Source organism: Alexandromys fortis, unplaced genomic scaffold, assembly GCF_014885135.2.
Source record: "Alexandromys fortis isolate MF-2015 unplaced genomic scaffold, M_Fortis_MF-2015_v1.1 scaffold_328, whole genome shotgun sequence".
Classification (NCBI taxonomy): domain Eukaryota; kingdom Metazoa; phylum Chordata; class Mammalia; order Rodentia; family Cricetidae; genus Alexandromys; species Alexandromys fortis.
In genome coordinates this window covers 412236-432841 of record NW_026068195.1, presented here as the reverse complement: position 1 = coordinate 432841, position 20606 = coordinate 412236, and the positions used below count along the sequence as shown (strand labels likewise).

Below are 20606 nucleotides of genomic sequence, written 5' to 3'. Positions count from 1 at the left end.
CTCATCCGACTTGGGAATTTGTTCTTGCCTTGACTGCCTCTTGTAAATTGTCCATATGGTAAACCATGCAAATTAACATCTGGAAACTTCCAGAATAGTCCAATCAGCCTGGCCTTCTTAATGATTGACTTGTCTGATGGGATAATGACTTCCTTTGAACTTGTCCTTAGATTCCTCCTAAGGTCATCAACAGAACTTTTTATTCTTCATCTGCGGGCCCTGAACTGCTCCATGTTTGGGACTCTTTTCTAACTCTGAAGGAAGTCTGAGGCTTTGTATGTTCTTTATCATTGACTCTGTTCTGATACTACTCTGGTCTGATCCTCAAACCTAGCAACAGTTTTATCAATATGTTTCTGAGGCTCAAACACTTACAGTAGACATCATTTCCAGAAATTGGGTCTCCACATTAAATTTCTATCTAAGAAGTTCTTAGAGGATTGAAATTTGTCCCTGAATTGGACTATCTTTCTATAGGCAAGAACTCGAGGGCAAATGCAAACCTCTAACTAGCTACTGGAAGTCTGGTGCCAATCCTTCAAAATAGGTTTCTTCTGTCTTGCGGCCACCTATCTGTGATGCCTCACTAGTAATAATATATTTATCTTATGTACACTAATGTTTGGGTCAGAATTCTCTATCTTATCTTCCTTTACTAGTATGGCTATCTGTTTTTTAATTCCCCCATGATAACATTGTCTGAAGTTTATTTATTCTAAAAGTCTTCATGTGAGCATAGTCATAAGCATCTTGGAATCACTGTTCAAAATGTAGAACATCACCTACAATTATATATTATGTAATATTATAGATGATGTGCATTATAAGCATAATGTATATGTATTTATGCATGTTGCAAGGGTACATTCTTAACTTCATACTTGGTATGAATAATTGCACCTAAGAATACACGAATACACACACATACATACACAAACACACACACACACTTGCAGTACTTTGTATCTAGTGGGAGATGACAACAACACAATAGACAAGTCCCACATCGTAGAAATGTGGGTGAAAAGGTAGGTGATGTAGGTGATGGGTGTTATGGAAGCACTCAGAAAAAGGATTTTGGATGTGGATGCAAACTTCCTGGAAGAAGTGATTTTCAAACTGGGATCATAAAGTTGGTCAAGGAAATAGGCAAGAGGTGAAAAAAGGGAAAAGGAGAGGGGAGAACAGGAAAATCTGCTTACTTCTGGCATCGTGGAGCAGCAGGAGATGAAGAAGTGAGACATGCCATGCTCGGTCACTTGAAAGAATGTGCTGGAGAAGCTGAGTGGAGACAGGAGACACTGCTTGGTCCCAGGCCATGCAGGTAAGAGGTCTCTACTTTGGGCAGCCGAGATGGCAAGTTATCCTCTTACCTTATATGTGTGTGTGCCATGCACCTGTGACACACACAATAAATGCATTACTGTCAAAATGATTTTTAAAGAGCAAATAATAAAAAGAAGTTTGAACTTTGAAACTGTTTTAGAGAAGTTGTGCTCCGTGGGCTTAGAACCCTAGAATTGGACTCCTGATTATGAATAGCATGCTTGCAACCCAAATAAGGCTTCTGATGATGGGTGATATCAGTTTTCTTTATGTATGTTGCAGGGACACAATCTCAGTTCTTTTTCTTTGAGACAGGGCCTCACTATATAGTTCTGGCTGTCCTGGAACTTCCTATGGAGACCAGGCTGACCCGGAACTCACAAAAATCAACTTACCTCTGACTCCGGAGTGCTGGGATAGAAGGTGTACACCACCCGAGCCGGCTCCTGCACTCTTGTCTTGATCCTTGATATGAGATGCACTGAGACTATGTCTCTTGCCTTTGATTGTTGAAATAAGGAGCGTCGGGGCTGCGTCCCCAGCACCCCGGCCACCTGGCTAGCTTATGACCGAAATAACAACACACAAACTGTATTAATTTAAAGACTGCTTGACCTGTTTCTATCTAGCCTCTTCTAGGCTAATTCTCACATATTAATTTAGCCCATTTTTAATAATGTGTGTAAGCACCCCAAGGTGCGCTTACTGGGAAGATTCTAGCCTACGTCCATCCTGGGTCTGAGCTTCATGTGTCTGCCTCAGAGCGCAGAGCTATTGCATCTACCCAGGAGAGCTGAGCATGGTGTCTCTGCTCCAGAGAGCAGAGCTCTCAGGTCTCTCCAGGAGCAGAGCAGAGTCTGACCTCACTTCCTCTTCTTCCCAGAATCTATTCTGTTTACTCCTCCCACCTATGCTTTAACCTATCAGGACCAGCCAAGCAGTTTCTTTATTGCTCAATGACCTTCCTCCATCATTTCCCCTTTTTCTGTTTAAACAAAAAAAAAGGAAGGCTTTAACTTAACATAGCAAAATTACATATAACAAAACAGTTATCAAGTAAAAATTACAATAATCTATATCATAACTAAGGAAAACTATAACTATAGCTAACTATTCTTAACTTTATCAAAGAGTCCAGAAAGATACAATATTACCTAAGCAAACAAGAAAAAAGCAACTTTCAAACTCTAGAGATGACAGAGACATCTCACTGCCTGGACAGTCACCCAAAGTTCCTCTGTACCGTTGGGGCATCCATCTTCGGCCTACAGGCCCATAGTTTCCAGCAGACATTTCCACAAAGCAGGAAATTTCAAAGGCAGTCACTATCTGCTTGTCCTGAAGAATGTCTTGCAGACTCTTTTATGAATCAGGAACCCCAAAAGGTCATCTCACCTTTAGGCAAGTTCAGCAGTCCTCTCTCTGCGGGTTCTCTGTGTCCAGTTTATGCAATAGTCCAGGCAAGAGCAGTTTCTTGTCCAAATGGCTATCAAACTCCATAAGGATCCTCTTCGATGCCCATCTTCCTCTTGAAGTAGATTGGTGCTGCCAGGAGCAGAGTGTCTCATAGTCATGAAAAGTCCTAAGTTATTAAAACATTTAAAATGCCATATTCTATAATCTTTGAAAAATATGAAGAATGCCTATCTAAAATATATCTATGCATATCTAGAAAATCTTAACTAACATAACTACAAACTTAACTGTTATTAATGATTATTCATTAACAACCTATATACATTACAAAATTGTCCTTAAATTTAAATCACTAAAGCAAAATCCATATCAATGTAAATTATTCATACCTATATCATCTCCCCCTTTAAATGTAAAAGAACATTTATAAACCATATTTGGGAACCTGGGCACAGTTTTTTCTTTCCAAACTGCTTCCTGCTGAATGGGGGTGTCGTTAATTAGGTCTTTCATGGTATAACCTGTGTGCTAGTTTCATCTCAGTTGGCAGTTGAGCGAAGCAATTTTCTGAAGGTATTCACAGCAACCGTTCAGGAGGACGTGGTCCATCATACCATATCGGAATAGAAGAAATGAACAGGGTCTCATTCTCTGTGAAAACAAAATAGGAAACTCCTTTTGAAAGCATCATGTCCTTAGATCCAAATTTCAAAGTCAAGGCATCAAAATCTCTACCTTGGATTAGTTCAGCAGCATTTATAAACAAATATCTTTTAGCATCTGTTGCTACTTCCTCAGCATTCAAACAATTCAAAGAGAGCATAATAGTATACAGTATCAAGATTCTCTGTGTATTTTCCATCTTTGTACGCTTTATTTTAACCTCTATTTCGTTTATTTTTACTTTTATTTTATATTCTCTGAGTCTCTTTGACCTGGAATAACTCTGTAGACCAGGCTCTCCTTGAACTCTCAGAGATCTGCCTGTCTCTGCCTCCCAGGCATTGGGATTAAAGGTGTTTGCTACTACACCTTAAACTCACAGAGATCTGTTTGTCTCTGCCTTCTAGGCACTGAGATTAAAAGCCTGTGCTACCACACCTTGAAGTCACAGAGGTCAATCTCCCTCTGCCTCTCAAGCTTCGGGATTAAAGGCGTGTACTACCACACACTTCTCTTTTTCTTACTTTTTTTTTTACTTTAAGAATTTTAACTTTTAGTCTGCATACATTTTTAACACTGTAAATCATTTTCTTTGTCTTTGAATCTCTCTTTACTATATATCTCTCTTTTTCTGAACACATGAGTCTTTAATTTACTGAGCAATATGAGTAGGATTAAAGCCGTGGCTTTGCCGGGTAGATCCAGTCCATTCCTTAGCTTTCTAGCCTCAAGGCGGAGGGACAGGCTGTAGCCATGTTTATAGCCACAATTCTATGGTGTTTCAAGGTCCCTGCCATCCAGGGAGCTACAACAGACAACAGTCAAGACCTCTCTCGGTAGTTGGTCCTCCTGCCTCAGTCAGAGTTTGCCCTGGCAGGACAGCCCAGAAAGCTGGCATTTTTAAACAGCACAGCTTTTTTCCTGCTACAGCTGAAAACCGAAAAGCACGTGTTTCAGCTTTTTGTCAACAACGTTTAAGTGTTTCGTGGCAGGACCTCTTAAAAGAGCTGCTAGGCTTTGCAGCTAAAGCTGAGTCAGGAAGCCTCTCTTAGATGAGAGCGTTTGCTTGCCTCTAGCAAGCGGAGCAGACCCAAGAAATTTCTGCTACCAAGAAAACATGCTTCACTCCATTCTTTCCCAAGCTTTCTCAGGGTTTTTGTGGATTCAGTTATTTCCACATTGGGCACCATCTGTTGAAATAAGGAGCGTCGGGGCTGTGTCCCCAGCACCCCGGCCACCTGGCTAGCTTATGACCGAAATAACAACACACAAACTGTATTAATTTAAAGACTGCTTGACCTGTTTCTATCTAGCCTCTTCTAGGCTAATTCTCACATATTAATTTAGCCCATTTCTAATAATGTGTGTAAGCACCCCAAGGTGCGCTTACCGGGAAGATTCTAGCCTACGTCCATCCTGGGTCTGAGCTTCATGTGTCTGCCTCAGAGCGCAGAGCTATTGCATCTACCCAGGAGAGCTGAGCATGGTGTCTCTGCTCCAGAGAGCAGAGCTTTCAGGTCTCTCTGGGAGCAGAGCAGAGTCTGACCTCACTTCCTCTTCTTCCCAGAATTCTATTCTGTTTACTCCTCCCACCTATGCTTTAACCTATCAGGACCAGCCAAGCAGTTTCTTTATTGCTCAATGACCTTCCTCCATCATTTGATGGTTTTGATAACTTTGAATACTGGTAGCTTCTCTCCTCAATTCATAAGAGGCCCCTTATTGAGGGTGATGCAGTCAGATTGTCATATAGATGCTGTTTCTGGAAAAACACCACCAGAGGCTGACTAGCATTCATCAGAGGCCATGTATCACTGTGACATCATGATAATTATCTCTAACAGCTGTGAGTGAAAGACTTTCACAAAACACCCATATACATTCTTGTAGTATCTTTTCTGGTTCTTTGTTATATATTTAAAGAAAGCATAGTGGACATACATAACACCATTCCTAAGTATTTCTGAAAACTCATCAACTCCTTGGTTCAAAAGCTAAAGGGAAGATTAATTTTTCCCTTTCTGGAAAAATTGACCAAACTGTTAGAACTAACTCTTAATAATAATGTTAATATAACATAGGAAAAATGTCCCATGATCTGCTGTTATAGCAGTATTTCTTAAAACACACATGGACACAGGCACAACTAAACAATTAGATGCCTCTGAGGCAACAGCTCCAATTTCTTATTTTTAATTATAGAGAAATTTAGGCAGTTTTAATTTCCTTCATTTTTTAAAAGACATGCTTTAAGAAACACAAAATTGAAGAAGTGTTACTGTTCAAGAAATGCACAATATTTTCAGCCATATATCACAGAAAGTTGAAGGGGAATGAATATGATTACAGAAACACATATAAATAGTATGCATGTGTGTGTTGCAAGTATAGAGCTGACAGAAAGAAATTTCAGGAAAGAAAGAGCCCAGCAGAAAGACAATAAGGGAGATGCACAGAGACAAGCTCACAGCAAAGAAGAAGAAACCCAGAGAGCTTCAGTCAGACAATATCCAGGGGGTTTCTGACCTTCCTATCCACAAGGCTTAAGGGCATCACTACCGTTATAGGCTACATCATATAATCACTATTCTGGTTTCTTTTTGTTACTACGATTAAACAATCTTCCCAATAGCAGCTCAGGGGAGGAAAGGTTTTATTTCATCTTTCATTCCCAGGTCACATTTGGTCATTGAAAAAAGCCAGGGCAAGGATTCAAGCCGGAGCTTGAAGCAGATCTATTGGGGAAGGCTGTGTGCTAGCTGGCTTACAGGCTCATGCTGAGCTATCTTTCTTTATGCAGCCCAAGAGTACCTATCTGCCTAGAGAATGGTGCCACCCACAATGGGCTAACCCTACTATAGCAGTGAGGAATCGAGCCAGTGCCCCACAAACATGCCCAAGGGTGACTCTGATCTGAGTGTTCCTTCATTGAGATTCCCTTCTCAGGTGGCACTAGGTTGTACAAGTTGACAGTTAAAACTGACTGCAATTGCTACCTTTCAATACTGCAATGAACTTCCTACAATTTAAAAGTTACTATTTTAGCAGGATGAAAATAATTTTTCTCTTTTAATTTACAAATTTCATATTTAAAATACTGAAAAAACCTTTTTCTACTGAAGGTTTAAAATGAGTTAGAACCTGAGTCCAACTCCAGGGGCCTTTGTCATTGCTGTGTGCCCACTGTGTATGTAGTCTTAGCAACAGTCTTCTCTTTGGATCTATGTGTAAGACCCACATATGTAATCTGCCCCATTTATGCTTGTGGTACTTAAAGTTCTGTATATTGCTGTCTCCTCTCTACATCCACCCACCCATGTATGTATGTATGTATGTATGTATGTATGTATGTATGTATGTATCTATCTATCTATCTATCTATCTATCTATCATCTATCTATCTATCTATCTACCTATCATCTATCTATCTATGATAAAAAAGCTAGACAGGTTATAATATCTCCAGTATTTATGATAATATCTGTTCCATGGTAGGGAATAAAAGCATTTTAATAATATTAAGTAAATTAGATGTACATTTTGCTCCCTCTATAGCACAAATAGAGTGAGAATCATATACAAATACTTGTTATTTACATTCCGAATTCTCTTCATGATGTTTTCAACCAAAGCTCAAATATTTTGAAAGCTCTAATTTATTTATTCAGGAATGTGATGGTACTTTGTTCTCTCTCTCTAAATATATATAGATATACATATATATGAGAAATATGCAGGTATATATAAATACACACACATATATATATGCACACATACACCACACAATATATAAATAAATACATAATATACTTCTCATTTTAAAGCTGCAATGCTTAGACCTATCCCATCTTAGGAGGAAATGCTAATTTGATGATCATCCTGACTGTACTTTAGAATGTAACGCTTATAGCACTGGGGGTTGAAGCCAGGGCCTCACACATACTAGCCAAGCTTTGCCACTGAGCTGTATCTCTTGGCCTGAAATCCACCTTTTGTTCCAGGGGACCCGTAAGCCTGCATGTTGAATGATTGGCGAGAATGTGAAGATAGCAGAAGTGGGCACATTTTGTATCTTGGGACTTTTGCTGTAACCCAAATATGCTCCTAACCATCAATTCCTTTTCAAGCTTCAGTGTAACAGTTCTTGGTGGAGAATTTTCTTCAAGTACTTTTCTTCTATGGGAGCTTTTTTTAATATATGACTCAGGATTAAAGTTTAGCAGTCAAAGAGACTCTGGCTACAGCTTCTGGCTGGGAAGGGAGCTGGAGGCTACAGCTCAGAGAAAGTGAAGCTGCAGTAGTGGTGGTAGGAAGATGTCGGGCGAAGACGAGCAGTGGGAGCCAACTATTACTGGTCATGATCAAGTATAAGAAGGGGGTGACATCGCCAACTGGGTTCTCCCATCTTCAGTGGACACATCCAGCTCAGGTGTGTCAGTACTGAGCCTGGGTGGGAAAGGTGATGCCATGATCATGAAGGAGACAGGGAAAAGCTTCAAGAAAGGGAAGGAAATGAAGAAAGGTATTGCCTTTCCTACCAGCATTTCAGTAAATAACTGTGTATGTCACTTCTCCCTTTGGAAGAGTGATCAGTGACAAGTCAAGAAAGGTGACTTGGTAAAAATTGTCCTTGGGGTTCATGTGGATGGTTTCATTGCTAATGAGGCTCGCACGCTTGTAATTGGTGTAGCTCAGGGGACCCAGGTAATAGGGCAGAAAGCAGATGCCATCAAGGCCACTCATCTTTGTGTCGAAGCTGCCTTATGATTGGTCAATCCTGGAAACCAGAACACACAAGTGACAGAAGCCTGGAACAAAGTTGCTCACTCACTTAACTGTACTCCAGTAGCAGGTGTGTCGTCACACCAATAGAGGCAGCATGTGATCGATGGAGAAAAAAAAATGTTATCCAGAATCCTACAGACCAGCAGAAGAAGGACCATGAATTTGAGATACATGAAATTTATTCTGAGGATGTCCTCGTCAGCTCAGAAGGCAAGGCCAAAGAGGCAGGACAGAGAACCACCATTTACAAAGGAGAGCCCTCCAAACAATATGAACTGAAAATGAAATTTTCTCATGCCTTTTTCAGTGAGGTGGACAGGCATTTTGATGCCATGCCATTTACTTTAAGAGCGTTTGAAGATGAGAAGAAGGCTCAAATGGGTGCAGCAGAATGTGCCGAGCATGAATTACTATACTCATTTAGGGCTCTCTCTGAGAAGAAGGTGAATTGGTTGCCCAGTTTAAATGTACAGTGCAACTCATGCCCCATGTGAATAACCAGTGGTCTGTTTGAGCCTGACCTCTACGAGTCTGAGATGGAAGTCCAGGATGCAGAGCTAAAGGCTCTTTTCCAGAGTTATGTGAGTCGATAAGCCTAGAACAAGAAGAAAAAGAAGGCCTCCAAGACTGCAGAGAATGCCACCAGTGAAGAGACATTAGAAGAGAAAGAAGCTAGGAACTGAGGTGGGTCCCATATCCCCAGCTTGTCATTCCTGCCTCCCCCCTTCGCACTGCACCCCAGGCTCTGTGAAGTGCAATTGGTCTTCACTACCCAAGACCCCCAGCAGAGCGGGGGTCTTCTGCACTCATCTCAGTTACTCCACCCATTCACCCACCCAACCCAGTCTTTGCAATAAAAACCCAGCTCCTACTGACTCTGGTCTTGGGAGGCCAGGCTTCTCAGCCACTGAAGATTACTTTTAGTAGAAAAAAAAATTGAATAATAATATCAGGAGTCAAAACGGAAAAAAAAAGATTAAAGTTTAGCAATGGTCCTCACTTCTCTTAGTTTTCTTTCCTTTTTTTTTTTTTTCATTTCAACTATCAGCATTCACATAGGAGATTAGGAAATGAACTGGGAAGCAGCCCACACTCAGCCTTTGTATTCTGCTGTTTCCCTCACCCCTACTCCCTGCTCCAGGTGAGATGAGGAGACGAGAGGAGTGTATAGAGCCAGGACAGCCTTGGGTCAAGTGAAAGCCGAGCTGGCAGACAATGATCATACAGACTTTATTTGCTTCAGTTGAATAAATTGCTCTTGTGTGTTTTCGTTTCTTAAGTATAAGTGGAATAGATTTGTTCATACTCTCTGGTCATTACTCTAACCCCGGGAGCCCAATGGGACACATTACTTACTAGAATTCTCAGTACTGCAGACAACCTGTGTCTGTTCTGTCTCTTAGTGATTGCCCAGCAAGAGAAACACGTTGCTTAATTGTTCTAGGATGAGACCCTGTCATCTATCCTCTGGCCTAGTTTTCCCAAGCTCAGTTGTATTGAATTTATGTAATTTTTTCCAGAATTTTTCACAATTTTTCAGGTAAGTGACATCAGAGTTCTAGGCTTTTGACCTCTCTTTGGTTTTGGCTTTTGCTGTGTGTTCCTCCCCCACCCCCATGCTCCCAATTGTCTCAGGAGTTCTTGTCTATTTCCCCTTCCCAGGGGATCTATACATGTTTCTCTTAGGGTTCTCATTGTTACTTAGCTTCTCTCGGGTCATGGGTTATAGACGCCTTATCCTTTGCTTTGCAGCTAGTATTCACTTATGAGTGAGTACACACCATGCTCACCTTTCTGGGTCTGGGTTACCTCACTCAGGATGTTTTTTTTCTCGTTCCATCCATTTGCATGCAAATTTCAAAATGCCATTTTTTAAAAACTGCAGAGTAGTACATTGTATAAATGTACCACATTTTCTTTATCCTTTCTTTGGTTGGGGGATATCTAGGTTGCCTCCAGGTTCTGTTCATGTTGGCGACTGTGGACCACCAGACCCTGAATTTCTTGTAAACAATTTGTTTGCCTTTGCTCTGAGCAGCCTGACGCTGCTCTGAGCACAAGACCTGATGGCAGGGGAATGGATTCTTATGAGTCTGCAGCTGAAAGATCCCGAGAGCTGGGGCGTGGCCAGAGCCCTATATAAGCTGCTTCTGAACACAATAAAGTGGGGATTCTTGGCATTCTTGTATCAAGGTTGACCTGTGTCCCATGTCTGTCTGTCTGTGTGTGCGTGTGTTTTTAAGTCTCTGGCTTAGTTCCCAGCTCAGTGCATGCATGCATTTTTAATTCTCCACCTTAGTTCCTGGCTCACGTACTGTCCCGTAGTGCAGGTGCTACATGTTCATTACAAATAATGCTGCTATGAACATAGTTGAACAAATGTCCTTATAGTATAATTGAGCATACTTCGGGTATGTGCTTAAGAGTGATATTTCTGGGTCTTGTGGTAGGTCGATTCTAATTTTCTGAGAAACTGCCGTACTGATTTCCAGAGTGGTTGTACAAGCTTGCATTCCTAGCCAGCGGCTGAGGAGTGTTCCTCTTATTCTGCATCCTCTCCAGTATAAGCTATCATCGGTGTTTTTAATTTTAGCTATTCTGACAGATGTAAGATGGTGTCTCAGAGTCTTTTTGATTTGCATTTCCATGATTGCTAAGGATGTTGAACATTTTCTTAAGTAAGTGTCTTTTGGCCATCTGAGATTCTTCTGTTGAGAATTCTTTGTTTAGATCTGTGCCACATTTTTTAATTGGATTATTTGATATTTTGATGTCTAAATTTTTGAGAGAATGGAATGGTTGAGATGAAGGAAGGACAGGGATGGTGAACAAGGAAAGAGATATCTTGATGGAGGAGCTATTATGAGGCTAGCAAGAAACCTGGCACTGGAGAAATACCCAAGAATCTACAAGGATGACCCCAGCTAAGACCCTAAACGATAGTGGAGTGGGTTTCTGAACTAGCCTTGCCCCAAAGTCAGATTGATGACTTCCTTAAATGCCATCATAGAACCTTCATCCAGCAACTGATGGATGCAGATGTGGATTTCCACAGCAGAGCACTGGGCTGAGCTTCCAAAGTCCAGTTGAAGAGTGGGAAGAGTGAGAATATAAGCAAAGAGATAAAGACCATGATGGGGATACCCACTGAAACAGCTTACCTGAGCTAATGGGAGCTCACCAACTCTGGTTGGACAGGGAAGGAACCCGCATAGGACCAAAGTAGGCCCTCTGAATGTGACAGTTATATGACTGGGGTAGATTGTGGTACCACTAGCAGTGAAACTAAGATTTATCCCTACTACTTGTTCTGACTTTTTGGAACCCATTCTCTTTGGATGGATACCTTGCTCAGCCTAGATATAATGGGAGGGCCTTGGTCCTGCCTCAAAACAATGTGCTAGACTTTGTTGACTCCCCATGGGAAGCCTTACCCTATCTAAGGGGTGAGATGGGGGAAAGGTGGAGGGAGCAGGAGGAGGGGAGGGAATGGGAACTAGATTTAGAATATAAAATGAGAAAAGATATTTTTAGAAAAAAAATAAAAAAGAACCCAGAACCACCAGCCCAGAGGTGATATGACCTAAAGTGAACTGATCTCCCCACATCAATCATCAGCCAAGAAAATATACCACAGGCTTGCCCAAGGTCAGTCTAGTGAAATCATTTTCTCAATTTAGGTTCCCTCTTTTCAAGTGATTCTAGTTTGTGTCAAGTTGACATAACACCAGCCAAGACAATTGACCCCTTGTCAACTTGACATACAAACACATCACTATTAAACCATAACTTTACCCTCCTTGTCCCCAAGATGTCATTATTATCAATACTACAATATAAAACATATTCTAAAAATTAAAAGTCCCATGGTCTTTAAAAAAATAAAATTCTAAAATTTCAATCTTATTTTTAAATTCTCTCTAAAATAGCCAAAGTCTCTTAAGTGTGGACTTCTGTAAATTCACAAAAGTAGGTTAAATACTTTTTACTTCATAGCAAAGTCAAAATCTAAACAAAGCAAATCCAAGCTCCCACAGTGTAAATAATCTAATATTCAATATCTGAGATTCACTCACTGTCTTCTGGGCTCCAAGAGGCTTGGACAATTGCACGTCTCTGGTTCTGCTCTTCATAGCTTGTTTAGGCTCACAATGGCTCTATTCCACGGCAACTGCTATCATTGATGGTAATGCCATGGTACTGGCATCTCTAAAGTGCTGGGGTCTCTGAAACTGGGCTGTGCCATCAGCAATAACTTCTCTTGGCCTTGCTTTGGGGACTCTGACCCTTAACATAGTGCTAAGCCTTGATTTCTCTCCATGACCCATTCAATCCTTGTATTTCAACTTCAGTTAAATCTGCACTTTTAGCAATGACCTCATATAGCATCTCACAGTGCCAAGCCTCCGCTATTCTCCTCGACACCTTCATGCCTTCAAAACTAGCAACATCTGGGTGACTCTCACACATCACCAAGTTAGCTGCCAGTATTAGATACAGTCTTAACTTTTTCTGGAGCACAGCTTTTATGTATTTATTAATCCCGAGAAAACATTTCCAACAATAGTTTACTATTACATTAATGATGCTGTGGTCTCTTCTTAATCACCACTAACTTCTCATCTCTAGCTAAATAGCCAGCAAAGCAAAAATTTTACTTTAGAGGTTTTTAATTTAAAAATCCTACATAAGTGTCCCTAATAGTCTTTGCTTCTTTCTAAAATGTCACATGTCAGGCCTTCATCATTTGCTCTGCTTTCAGAATTATCTTGTACGTTTCACAATTGCTCACTAAGTTCTAAACACTCACAGGCTTTTACAACCCAAAGTTCAAAGCCCTTCCACAATTCTCCCCAAAACAGCATGTCCAGGTCTTTTGTAACAACACTCCATGATCCTAATACCAATTTCTGTCTTATTTGGGGTTCACCATGACCATAGTCAACTTGGGCAGAAGAGGTTTTATTTCATTGAAGCTGGAAGAGAATTCAGGGCAGGGATCTAGAGGTAGAAACTGGAGCAAAAATTTTGGAGGAGTGCTACTTATGACTTGTTCCTCATAACTGTTCATCCTGTTCTTTTATAATATTCAGGACCTCTAGCCCAGAAGTGGTTGGTCCCTCCCATATCCATCATCAATAAGAAAATACACTGCAGGCTTCTCCACAAGGCAGTCTAGTAAGGGTTTTTCCCCAGATGAAGTTCCCTCTTTAAAATGACTCTAGCTTGTGTCAAATTGAAACAAAATTAGCCAGCAAAGTTGCTTTTATCTCTCATCATTCCTTGGGTGAGTTCATATTTTCTTTAGTATTGGCTTAGATTTTTTTTTTAAATCTAGAACCAGCGACTTGAATAATAATGTCTGAATACCATGCCTGAATATTTGTGTTGTCACATACTCATTGGTGTAGTTAAAATGTCCGTATGATTCCTGCTGAAGTTCAGTTTCCACTGGGAGGCACAAAGCAATGAGGTTAAATGGAAACTTTAAGAGGTGGTTGGGTCCTGAGGACTCTTCCCTTGTGAATGGGTCAGCACATTCATGGCTTGATGAATTACTGGGTTGTGTGAGGCTGTTATTAATCTGACTTCAATTTGTCTCTTGTCTGTATCCTTTTGTCATCTGATGCCCTGTAGTGCCAGAGGAGTCTTCAGGGACTCCTCACCAGCAACAAAGCATTCTGGATGTAACATTTAACCTTGAATCTCCCAGTCTCCTAATCATAAGATGAACAAATCTTCAATTTTTATGATTACTCAAACTGACAGTCAAGTTACAGAAACAACAACGGAAGAAATAAACCTTAATGCTATGTTTCTGAAAGCAAAGTCTGTTTCTCTGAAGGTCTTTGCCTGACTCAGATCCAAGGCTCCCAAGTTTCATATGCTTGAGACAGCCTTATGAAACTCCCCATACTCCACGATGCCTTTAAGGAATAACAACAGAAAATGGACTCTCTCCATCTCCCCCTTGATACTTGAAATGTCAGTCTACTTTCAGATACAAGAAGGGAGCTAGATATGGAAAGGAGCTTCCTTTTGTGGAGAGGGCACTGTGGGACTTCAGCATGCTTGGAAGATGGTAGGTATCATAAAGAAAGTCCCAGATTGTGGGGATCTCCTTTTTTCTATGAGTATGTGTTCTCAACTCAAAACACAATGATAAAATTTGGCACTTGAAGCTCATTATGAACACTAATGACTTTCATGAGCTTTAAGTGTCAGGCCCTCATGTCTGAGAGTGTGGGAAGTACATACTTTGCTAGCTATCATATCAAAGAAGTTGTATGTTAAGAGTACATTTCAGTATGTTCTTACCTATACCATTTTCACTAAATATTTGTGGTATTTTCTGCCTTCTATGTTAGTCTGCTTTCTGTTTTTATCTTCATCTCATAGCACAGTTGCTGATAAACAATGAAATGAACAAAAGCAGACAAAAAGAAAGGTAAGCAGAGAATCAAACGGCACAGATAACCCCCAACAACACAGCCATTCCCTGAGTAACCAGAGCTGCTGATTTGTAAATATATAGTGCATTCTAGAGAGCCGCTTGTGCTCCAAATCCTGCATATGTCACAGTAATTACCTGATCAATAAGCAAAATCCCCTAAATTGAGCAGATTTGCAATTTTCAAATAGAGAAATCAAAAGTTAAAGTCAGTGAGAGAATTACTTTATTGAGAAATTAGTACTTGTGCATGGAATTTCATACCTCATAATGAACTCTCACATGTATTATCTTCTATTAGCTAACAACTCTGTTAGATAATTGGAAAAAGTGTGGTGATTCCAAATCAGTGGATAAGCAATCTCAGATTCATGGATGTTTTATAGATCACCCAAATTCATACACTAAATTCCTAAGTCTTTGAAGTAGGACTTCAAACCAGGACCCATATTTCTAGATCAGAAGTCATTTTAGAGGCTTGAGAAACATCTCAGTGTGTTAGGTGCATCCCATGCAAGCATGAAGACCCAAGCTTGAATCTCTGGCACCTACAAAAAAAGCATGCTATAGTGACATGCACCGTAACCCCAGCACTGGAGGATTAGAGGCAGAGACAAGTGGACCCCTGACCTGGCTAGCCAACCAGTCTAATGGATCCATAAGTACCTGGTTCAGTGAGAAGTCCTGTATCAAAAATATAGTGATGAACAATAGGAAAGGATGCTAACTTGACCTCTGCCCTCTATATATGCACACATGGGAACAGACACATGGGTGTAGGTATCTGGAAACATATATACTACATACATGCACACACACACACAGAAAACTGGCTATTAACTTCTTAAGAATTTCATACATGAGTATTGTATTTACTTCATTTCAACTCCATACCTCCCCAAACCCCTCATGGCTCCTCCACTCCCTCTCAACATTATCACCTCTTCTTCTTTAATTATTATTGTTACACACACACACACACACCATCTCTAGACTAATGATCATTAGAGCCCATGATCTCAACAGTCACAGACAGCTGCCTAGCTTTACAGTTCCCGACAAGAATTTCCTCCTTTGGAGTGGGCCTCTTGGGTGGCTGTTGCATGCTGCCACCCCTAGATTTAAGTGCCAAAAGGTGTATCTTGCCATGCTGGTCATTGCTGTGAAGTAGTTCCCACAGGATCTAAAGGCACTATGCATGTTACAAAACAGTTAAAAATCAAATGCCTTTTTATTGGGTTGTCTGGGATTGAGGATCAAGAGCATTTACCTCTTTATAGCCTTTCATTTTATTTTGTAAGAATAGCCCTCTTATTATTTAAATGAATACATGCCAGTGATAGACAGTTTACAACTTAGATTAAAGAAGTATATAGTATAATACAGAGCATGTAAAACCACCAACTTGGAGAATAATTGCTGAAATCAACTCAGTAGATACTTCTAATATTGTTGTTGCTACATCAGAAGTAATAGTAATTGCTAGTGTCATCAGTGCACTAAGTTCTGGTCTAAGCATTTTGTCCATATTGACAGAATCCTTACAGTTTTGTAAGATTTGTAATAGTGGGAGTGCTATTATCCTTATGCCATTAATATAGAAACTATTCTATAACATAACAAGGCTAATAGAGTTTCCCAATGTAACATAACTATAGTGCATGACTCAAGCTTATGGTCTCAAGATTTTTTTTTTTATTTTATGTGCATGTATATTTTGCCTGCAAGTTTGTAAGTACACCACACGTTTTTAGGGCATGCAAAGGCCACCAAAGGGTTTTAGGTCTCCTGGAACTATGAGAGGCCATGTGGGCATTGGGACCGAACCTAGGTCCTTTGCAAGAACAGCAAGTGTTCATGACTGTGCTGTCTGTCAGGCCCTGAGCATATGATCTTAATGGCAATAATATGAAAATGTATATGTAACACTTCTACATGCATACTATACTATGCAATTCTCTGGACAGTTCTTTTAAATTTATATTTCTATATTATTAATATAGATAGCTTACATTTGTTAAATTTTCCTTCACTTTCCTTCATTAATGTACAATTTAGCTTCTATTTTCATTTAGAAAGAAAATAGAAGTGGAAAAGTCTTCAATATATCTTCTTATTCAACTCTATTTTTGTTTTATAGTTCTTTAATAATATTTAAAATTTTTCATATGATATATTTTGGTTAGATTTTTCCACTCCCCCAACTCCTACCATATGTTCCCTCCCTAATCACCCAATATCATATTTGTAATAGGAGGCTGCCTGTTCATTTCCTGACTGCCCAGACTCCCAAAATAACCACATAGAAACTGTATTAATTAAATCACTGCTTGGCCCATTAGCTCTAGCTTCTTATTGGCTAACTCTTACATCTTAATTTAACCCATTTCCATTAATCTATGAGGCTGTGGCCTACCAGCAAATTTCAGGGGTCTCTCTCTGGTGGTGGCTCCATGGCTTCTTCTCAACTCTACCCTTCTTTCTCCCAGCATTCAGTTTCGTTTTCCCCCAAGCCTAGCTCTGTTCTATCTTATCAAGCCAAGCCAGTTTCTTTACTAACCAATGGTATTCACAGCATACAGAGGGGAATCCCACATCACATATTTTTTCACTCTCTTAAAAAAAAAAATAAAAAAAAGCACAAAATTAAACAAAATTTAAAAAGTAAAGCTGTGGAGTCGATTTTGCGCTACTAACTCCTCTTGAGCATGCAGTCTGCACTGGGTGTGATTGGTACACTTGGCATCTCTTCTTTAAATAAAACTGATTTCCGTTTCCCAACAGCTATCAATTGCAAGCGACTTCTCAGTCAGGGGTGGGACTTTGCGCCTGTGTTCCCTCTCCATGCTGGGATCCTGTCTGAGTTGAATTTGTGTAGATCTTCTGCTTGCCCTCAGTTCCTGTGACTTCATATGGCCATCAACCCTGCTGTGTCTGGAAAGCACTGTTTCCTTGGTGACATCCACCACCTCTGATTCCAACTCTAAGATACGGCCTCAGGAAAACTTACAGATTCCTTTAAAGATTTAAGAAAGCTTAACTTCCGGATTTAAAATTTGATATTCCCTTCCAGAATTTTTTCTTTGCATATTTATATTGCGGATATCAAACTGTACTTAAAGTTTTACTTTTTTTCTGTTTTATTTTTTCCACTTAGTGACATACTGTGATCATTTCCCATGTTGTTTAAAAAAACCTCTGTGTTAAGCTGGGCAGTGGTGTCACACGCCTTTAATCCCAGCACGCGGGAGGCAGAGGCAGGCGGATCTCTATGAGTTTGAGGCCAGCCTGGTCTAAGAACTAGTTCCAGGACAGGTTCAAAAGCTAGAGAGAAACCCTGTCTCGAAAAACCAAAACCCAAAAAAAACAAAAAACAAACAAACAAAAAACCTCTATGTTAATATGACAGTAATGAAATCTGTAGAGATAAGAAAGAGCCCAATGATACAGGAAGATGTAAATGATAACGACTTGCTCCCATGTCCACCCTGCACACCACAGCCAGAGTCCCTCACATATGGAAAGGTTCTGTCTTCAGTGGCTCTGCTCGCTATTGGCTATCGATCAACCAAGCTCTTCCTTGGGGCACATGAGACCTGAAGTTGACCCTACTCCATTTGTTCTTGGAAACCCTCTAATCACACATGCTGTTTCTGGTACCCTCAACTCTTACAGATCTCATGCCTTGGAAATCCTACTCTTTTTTTGTCTTCTAGATTAATTTATGTTAATTTCCCTCAAGACTTTGCCTGAGAGTCACTTCCTCCAGGGGATGTGAGTCCCTCCACACTCTGAACTCTGTTCCCATGGCCCTCTTGGGAAAAGGATGAAGCTTGAGCAACCATCGGGTATTTGAAATGGAGCCATTAGGGCAGCGCATGCCCCAGTACTGTAGCTTTTCTCTCCCTGTGCACAGTCTAATTCCACTCTAGGGTAATCTGTGGAGTCTCGGAGGAATCAGGGAAGAATTTCTCTGGGTCAAAAGCGATCCCTGAGGAGGAACATCTGGAGATAACGTCTTCTCTCATCTGTCTTGCCCTTTGCTAAGCCAGCTATGCCTCAGAAGACCTTTTAAAAAGATTTTCTCCCCCACTGCCATGATTATTAACAATTCTCTTTGGCTTCTGCTTTAGATTACTGATAAATACAAATTCCCTGGAGGGCAACACTCTTTATTAGCCTTCTAGGTGTTAATATGGAAAGAAGACCGGGAAGGAGAGTTGAGAGGACGTGGAAACACGGCACCCTGAGTTCTGCTGGAGACTAACCCTTAGAAGACGCCCCCTTCAGGTTGAAGCCAGTAGCTCCAAGGAAATGAGCCTGGTGACTTTGACCTTGTAATCCATCAGGATTTCTGTTATATGGAGGTGATCTCAATGCTTTTGCTTTTACTACTGACCAGAGGAAACGGACAATATCCAGAGAGTCCTGACTTTGTTACGTGACAGGGCTTGTTCACAAGGTCCCTCTGTATCCTCACTCAGAGCCAGAGTAAGGTTCTGGAAGACTGTTGCTTGTGAAAGGCATCTGAGTCTAAGACCCTCGATAACACATCTGCTCTCTCAGGACTCCTTTAGAGTTCATTTAAGTTCATTTATTTATACAACATCTCTATAGTTATGAATGGGACATAGTCAACAGCTATTTTTTACCTTAATGTCACATTCAAAGTCAAAATAACCTTGTTACAGCAATTCTTCCTGCCTGCATGCAGATCTTTATTTCAAACCCTTTTATTGAACTGAGGCAGCCTCCAGAAACTAACATCCCAAATAGCATAACTCTCAAAGCAAGGGTTTTAATAATGGTAAGACCTCGGACAAGAGGCCAGGGTGAAACTTAAGGTTACCGGGCGAGGGCTAGCTTTCGTATATAGGTTGTAATGATTTGAATCAAATCACTTTCCTTCTCAGTTTCAATTTCCTTCTGCATCAGAGGATCGGTACCTCTTTTCTATATCCAAGTGCTGATGGAGTGTAGTTGATGAATGTCCCCACCACACTGGACTTACACATCTGCCTTTTCTAGCAGTGACTCGCTCTGAGTAAAAGTCCTCAGGGGCTCAGTGTAGCTCAGGTAAAAAAAAAAAAATTGCCTTTCATCTATTTCCTCCTTGCTTTCCAGATAATCCAGGGCTAAAATTAGCAATGCTTAGTTCAGTAAAAAATATTGTTAGAGCAGGCAGCCATGGAAACAGGGTTTGAGCAGCTTCCCCTTCTGGGAGCTGCCTTCTGCAGGAGATGCTTTGTTGCTGATCAAATGAAACTACCCACTGCCTCGAAACCTGGGCTTTGGAATTAGTTAGGAGTGACAGCAGATCCTTCAAGAAAAGAATAACCCCCTAGTAGTCACCACTCTCTCATTTTATCAAGGAAAGGAAAATCTATGCGGAATTAAGTATTGGATTTCCTTTTTTTAATTAAAGATTTCTGTCTCTTCCCCACTGCTGCCTCCCCTTTCCCTGCCCCTCCCCAATCAAATCCCCCTCCCTCGTCAGCTCAAAGAGCAATCAGGAATCCCTGCCCTGTGGGAAGTCCAAGGACCACCCACCTCCATCCAGGTCTAGTAAGGTGAGCATCCAAACTGCCTAGGCTCCCACAAAACCAATAGGCACAGTAGGATCAAAAACCCATTGCCATTGTTCTTGGGGTCTCAGTAGTCCTCATTGTCCACTATGTTCAGTGAGACCGGTTTTAACCCAGGCTTTTTCAGACCCAGGCCAGCTGGCCTTGGTGAGTTCCTGATAGAACATCCCCATTGTCTCAGTGTATGGGTGCACCCCTCGCGGTCCTGAGTTCCTTGCTTGTGCTCTCTCTCCTTCTGCTCCTGATTTGGACCTTGAGATTTCAGTCCGGTGCTCCAATGTGGGTCTCTGTCTCTGTCTCCTTTCATCGCCTGATGAAGTTTAATATTCAGGAGGATGCCTATATGATTTTCTTTGGGTTCTCCTTCTTATTTAGCTTCT

The 20606-nt window shown here is 40.8% G+C and overlaps 1 pseudogene; it reads left to right on the top strand.

The window, feature by feature from the left end:
* The first annotated feature begins 7719 nt into the window (after positions 1–7719).
* LOC126492980 (proliferation-associated protein 2G4-like) lies at positions 7720–8873 on the top strand (annotated as a pseudogene).
* Positions 8874–20606: the final 11733 nt, after the last annotated feature.